Consider the following 6,861-nt stretch of genomic DNA (forward strand, 5'->3'; position numbering starts at 1 on the left):
TTTCCTTCCTTCCTTCCTTCCTTCCTTCCTTCCTTCCTTCTTTCCTTCCTTCCTTCCTTCCTTCCTTCCTTCCTTCCTTCCTTCTTTCTTTCTTTCTTTCTTTCTTTCTTTCCTTCCTTCCTTCCTTCCTTCCTTCTTTCCTTCCTTCCTTCCTTCCTTCTTTCCTTCCTTCCTTCCTTCCTTCCTTTCCTTCCTTCCTTTCCTTCCTTCCTTCCTTCCTTCTTTCCTTCCTTCCTTCCTTCCTTCCTTCCTTCCTTCCTTCCTTCCTTCCTTCTTTCCTTCCTTCCTTCCTTCCTTCCTTCCTTCCTTCCTTCCTTCTTTCCTTCCTTCCTTCCTTCCTTCCTTCCTTCCTTCCTTCCTTCTTTCTTTCTTTCTTTCTTTCTTTCTTTCTTTCTTTCTTTCTTTCTTTCTTTCTTTCTTTCTTTCTTTCTTCCTTCCTTCCTTCCTTCCTTCCTTCCTTCTTCCTTCCTTCCTTCCTTCCTTCTTTCTTTCTTTCTTTCCTTCTTTCTTTCTTTCTTTCCTTCTTTCTTTCCTTCCTTCTTTCTTTCTTTCTTTCCTTCTTTCTTTCCTTCCTTCTTTCTTTCCTTCCTTCTTTCTTTCTTTCTTTCTTTCTTTCCTTCTTTCTTTCCTTCCTTCTTTCCTTCCTTCTTTCTTTCCTTCTTTCTTTCCTTCTTTCTTTCCTTCTTTCTTTCCTTCTTTCTTTCCTTCTTTCTTTCCTTCTTTCCTTCCTTCCTTCTTTCCTTCTTTCTTTCCTTCCTTCTTTCCTTCTTTCTTTCCTTCTTTCTTTCCTTCTTTCTTTCCTTCTTTCCTTCCTTCTTTCTTTCCTTCCTTCCTTCTTTCTTTCCTTCCTTCTTTCTTTCTTTCTTTCCTTCTTTCTTTCTTTCCTTCCTTCCTTCCTTCCTTCCTTCTTTCCTTCCTTCCTTCCCTGTGTAAATCCTGTAGTGTATATGTACTGGGCTTCTTTCACAGTGAAGAGTTGCGTTGCATCCCCTGCAGAGCTGGGACAAGGTCCTCCAGCACCCAAGGCTGAGACACCAAAGTGCGCCCCTCCATCCCTCCCATCCCAGCTGTCACACACTGATTGCTATTAGACTAAGAGGGCCACAGGGCCCACAACCTCCCCAACACATTAATATCTAGTTATCTGGCTTGCAGTCACTGCTATGTATCCCCTTTTCTTATTTCTTTCTGCTTCAAACACAATTAGGAATGACAGCTGAATGAATTGTGCGCCCCTCCTACACTGCGCCCTGAGGCTGGAGCCTCTCCAGCCTATGCCTCGGCCCAGCCCTGATCCCCTGGAAAGGCAGGAACGCAATGCAATGGAGGGGAAAAGTCGCATTCCACGTTGTGTGCGGTGTGATGCATACAGTCAATAAAAAGTATGCTTCACTGCAACTGCTAATGTGTGCGTTATGCGGTATTGCACTGTGTTATGCCCGATCCATCGTGCCGCACTGCTAGTGTGCCGATGTTAACATTTGCCCTTGCTATGAAGCCACTTGCTGAATCCATTAAAGCTCATTCTGACAATTAAAGGGTACACCATAGGAAGGGAGGAAATGTATTTGCTGATGGTATCATCATGTCTCTAACCTCTTACCTTACTCCTCAACATGATTTCCCTCTTAGATTTATTTTGTACTATATCTATTCTAGACTCAAACTCAATCTAATAAACAAGTCTAAGGTTATGTACTGCAATTTAACAATAAAGTGCACTTGCATAGTAACATAGATTTGTTGAAAAAAAGACATCTGACCATCAAGTTCAACCAGAAAAAAAAAAGAAAAAAAACATCCTGAACCTGCACATATCCCAGTTGATCCAGCCGATTCCATTTGTAGGATCATTACCTACCTTGTCTGGACATCAAACTTACAACTGACATCACTACATTATAGAAATGGAACTATACGCCTATGATAGACAAACTTCTGTAGAGATCTGGTTTCTTGGGAATTTCCTACTATACAGTATCTTGGGTGGGAAGAATTTCAGCAGTAAAGATGATCCTCTTGCCCAGGATCACCTACCTCTGCATTGGTATGACGCCACACGCATGCACCGATCGCTCCCGGCCGCGGGTTCAGTACTGTTGTACGCGTACCAGCAGTGGTTGCATGCTGTAGCACGCATGAAGCAATGCTTCCCGATCTGGCCGCCCAGAAGACAGGAGGGGGCAGAAACGAGAACGGGGGGAACGGTGAACATCAGGACAGCTCACCATGCATGCCTTCTCCCCCCGTTTCTCGTATTTTTTTGGGCTCCGTTATCCTTTAAAGTTATTGGGATTCTATTTTTTAATTCAGATACTTAAGGAGAGGGAAGGCTCTGGGTCCTATAGAGCCTTCCCGCTCCTCTCCCGGTGCCCTTGGTGCCGCGCTGGCTGCCCCGTTTGAATTCCCACTGCAGGGGACGTTGGAAGTCCTCGGGAGCTGAGTCATCTCAAAAGACAGGTGGCTCCATACTGCGCACGCATGAGGGGGTAAGAGCGGGTGCTTGTGCGTGCGTGCGTGGTATGCAGCGGCCCGTCTTCGGAAAGCCTCCTTTGGTGGCGGACACAGCAGTATTTCAACAAGTTGGTCGAACACTGCTACAGGGGAGCCAGCGCTGGAACGGGGATCGGGTGGAGAATGGAAGGGCTCTACAGCACTCAGAGCCTTCCCTTTCCTTAGGTATCTGGCTTTTCTTTCTTAATCCAGGTCCCCTTTGACTTTAAGAACATGTTCATGTCATTTTGGCACTGATATTTTGTGCCAGTTGCTTGTGAGCTGTCAGTTAGCTGAAGTGGAGTTATTCCAGTAGTATAATACTATTCCCAAATCTTATCAGTCCTATCCTGGTGATATCAACCATGTAAAGCTATCCCTATTTATATTTCAGGAATCCCCACCCCTACCCGGAGCTATCTTCTGTTCCATAGATATAATATCCTTCCTTGATGTCCAACTGTAACAGTGTCACTGCATTGTTATTGCACCAGTATTATGGGTTTCTTACTGGTGCAATGAAACTAACTCTTCTCTTAGGGTTTTTTTTAAAACTATACGTGATTTGTTACGTTTTGCAATCTGTTTCCGATAGCATAAAAATTACAAGGATACGTTCAAAGTCATAAGGATTGTGTGCTTTCTTTTATACCACTTTCTTATGACTGCAATCCGATTTTGCCTATTTGGAAACACCCTGCATGCTACATTTCATTATGTGTTCCTAGCAGCCAGAGAAAATTGCGAAAAGCAATTGTGTAAAAATCACATTGCAAAATCAAATTGTGTCTGTGATTTGCAGTAAAAAAGAGCCCTTGTTATTATTTATTTTACATGCTTGGATGACAAAGGGCTGAACGTGCACATGAGTTCCTGTCACACACTATGTCACAGGCTTGGACAACAGAGGGCTGACCACACGGATATTTAAAAGCACTGCATGTTAAAGTGGACATGAGATGTATCCGATAGAAGCACGTCAGTAATGTTAAAGATATTCTATTATTGCCTTACTTTATCCTGCTTACACCAACCTCTCCCCATCTATGCCTAACACCTATCTATCTTCTACCTACACCCAACTAGAGATGAGCGTAATGACCTAATTACGATTTTGCGAAATTTTGCGTAATTAGTGTAATTACGATTATGGCGTAAGTACATAATCGTAATGAAGAAGGATTTCGCGAAATTTCGCGTAAGCGTAATTTTCATGTAATTTTCGCATTACAGTCGTATCATGCCGTAATTTCGCATTAAACGCTACCGTAATTTCGCGTTAAACCGTAACGCTCCGTATAATATAAAAAAGCCGCCGACTTTAAGGGTTAATAGCAAAGCCCCCTTAAATGCTAAGAGCCTCAAATTTGGAGAATATATTAAGGAGATCAGGAGGAATAAGAGGAAAAAAATTTTTTTCAAAAAGACCTTATAGTTTTTGAGAAAATCGATGTTAAAGTTTCAAAGGAAAAATGTAAACATTTAAAAACCCGCCGACTTTAACGGTTAATAGCAAAGCCTGCTTAAAGTTTAGGAACACCAAATTCCCAGGGTATATTAAGGGGATCAGTGGGAATAAGAGGAAAAAAATTTTTTTCAAAAAGACCTTATAGTTTTTGAGAAAATCGATTTTTAAGTTTCAAGGGCGAAAATGTCTTTTAAATGCGGAAAATGTCAGTTTTTTTTGCACAGGTAACAATAGTGTATTATTTTCATAGATTCCCCCAAGTGGGAAGAGTTTTACTTACTTCGTTCTGAGTGTGGGAAATATAAAAAAAAAACGACGTGGGGTCCCCCCTCCCAGACCTCTTTAACCCCTTGTCCCCCATGCAGGCTGGGATAGCCAGAATGCGGAGCACCGGCCGCGTGGGGCTCCGCACCCTGACTATACCAGCCCGCATGGTCCATGGATTGGGGGGTCTCGGAAGGGGAGGGGCAGCCAAGCTTTCCCCTCCCCCTCCGAGCCCTTGTCCAATCCAAGGACAAGGGGCTCTTCTCCACCTCCGATGGGCGGTGGAGGTGGAGGCCGCGATTTCCTGGGTGGGGGGTTCATGGTGGAATCTGGGAGTCCCCTTTAAAAAGGGGTCCCCCAGATGCCCACCCCCCTCCCAGGAGAAATGAGTATAGAGGTACTTGTAGTACCCCTTACCCATTTCCTTTAAGAGTTAAAAGTAAATAAACACACAAACACATAGAAAAAGTATTTTAATTGAACAAAAAACATAACCACGAAAAAAGTCCTTTAATATTCTTAATTAACCATTAATACTTACCTGTCCCTTTAAATAAATGATCCCACGCAATATCCTCGGAAATGTTCTATCAGTTACAATGTAACAAAGTTATTATGTAACAACTTTGTTACATTGTAACTACGCCGCACCCGACGCCACTCGCCGCTCAGCCGCCGCATACGCGTCCGTGCAGGACGCCCCGCAGCTCCCGCTGTCCACCCCGCCCACATCTGTCACCCACATGTCACCCACATGTGGGTGACATGTGGGTGACATGTGGGAGAGGCGGGGAGGACAGCGGAGCCGGCGGGGACTTAGCGTCCTGCACGGACCCGACAGAGCTCTGAGCTATATAGCTCAGAGCTCTGAGAAGCATCTTTGTATTTGGGCTCCAAGGAGCCCCATTGGTCCTTAGCAGACCAATGGGGTTCCTTCAAATCAGAAGGAACCCCATTGGTCTGCTAAGGACCAATGGGGCTCCTTGGAGCCCAAATACAAAGATGCTTTTGAGAGCTCTGAGCTATAGCTCAGAGCTCTGTCGGGTCCTGCAGCGCAGACGCGGCGGCGCGGCGGCAGTGAGTGACGTCGGGTGCGGCGTAGTTACAATGTAACAAAGTTGTTATATTGTAATAACTTTGTTACATTGTAACTGATAGAACATTTCCGAGGATATTGCGTGGGATCATTTATTTAAAGGGACAGGTAAGTATTAATGGTTAATTAAGAATATTAAAGGACTTTTTTCGTGGTTATGTTTTTTGTTCAATTAAAATACTTTTTCTATGTGTTTGTGTGTTTATTTACTTTTAACTCTTAAAGGAAATGGGTAAGGGGTACTACAAGTACCTCTATACTCATTTCTCCTGGGAGGGGGGTGGGCATCTGGGGGACCCCTTTTTAAAGGGGGCTCCCAGATTCCACCATGAACCCCCCACCCAGGAAATCGCGGCCTCCACCTACACCGCCCATCGGAGGTGGAGAAGAGCCCCTTGTCCTTGGATTGGACAAGGGCTCGGAGGGGGAGGGGAAAGCTTGGCTGCCCCTCCCCTTCCGAGACCCCCCAATCCATGGACCATGCGGGCTGGTATAGTCAGGGTGCGGAGCCCCACGCGGCCGGTGCTCCGCATTCTGGCTTTCCCAGCCTGCATGGGGGACAAGGGGTTAAAGAGGTCTGGGAGGGGGGACCCCACGTCGTTTTTTTTTTATATTTCCCACACTCAGAACGAAGTAAGTAAAACTCTTCCCACTTGGGGGAATCTATGAAAATAATACACTATTGTTACCTGTGCAAAAAAAACTGACATTTTCCGCATTTAAAAGACATTTTTGCCCTTGAAACTTAAAAATCGATTTTCTCAAAAACTATAAGGTGTTTTTGAAAAAAATTTTTTTCCTCTTATTCCCACTGATCCCCTTAATATACCCTAGGAATTTGGTGTTCCTAAACTTTAAGCAGGCTTTGCTATTAACCGTTAAAGTCGGCGGGTTTTTAAATGTATACATTTTTACTTTGAAACTTTAACATCGATTTTCTCAAAAACTATAAGGTCTTTTTGAAAAAAAAATTTTTCCTCTTATTCCTCCTGATCTCCTTAATATATTCTCCAAATTTGAGGCTCTTAGCATTTAAGGGGGCTTTGCTATTAACCCTTAAAGTCGGCGGCTTTTTTATATTATACGGAGCGTTACGGTTTAACGCGAAATTACGGTAGCGTTTAATGCGAAATTACGGCATGAACGAAACGCGAAATTTCGCATTGAAAATTACGCTTACGGTATTTTCAATTACGATTTTAATGGCAATTTCGCTACGCTAATTTCGCATCGTAATCGCAAATTTCGCATGCGTAATTATAGTAATGCGAAATTACGAAAATTTCAGCTCAACTCTACACCCAACACTAACCTACCCATTATCTATGTTTAACACTAAATCAACCACTATCATAGCCACAAGCTGGGGCAGGGCCTGTTCTTGTAGCAATGGGGCCCCTGGGCAAAATTAACCCGCCCCCCCAAAAGACACCCCCCCACACACAGGTAGCAGCATGAGGGATCCTTTGTTGCAGCCAGATTTCCTCCCAGGGTCCCAGAGCCAGCTGCCGACCCATTCCCCCCCCCCCACCGCCACCAC

This window comes from Hyperolius riggenbachi, chromosome 8 (assembly GCF_040937935.1).
Source record: "Hyperolius riggenbachi isolate aHypRig1 chromosome 8, aHypRig1.pri, whole genome shotgun sequence".
NCBI lineage: Eukaryota > Metazoa > Chordata > Amphibia > Anura > Hyperoliidae > Hyperolius > Hyperolius riggenbachi.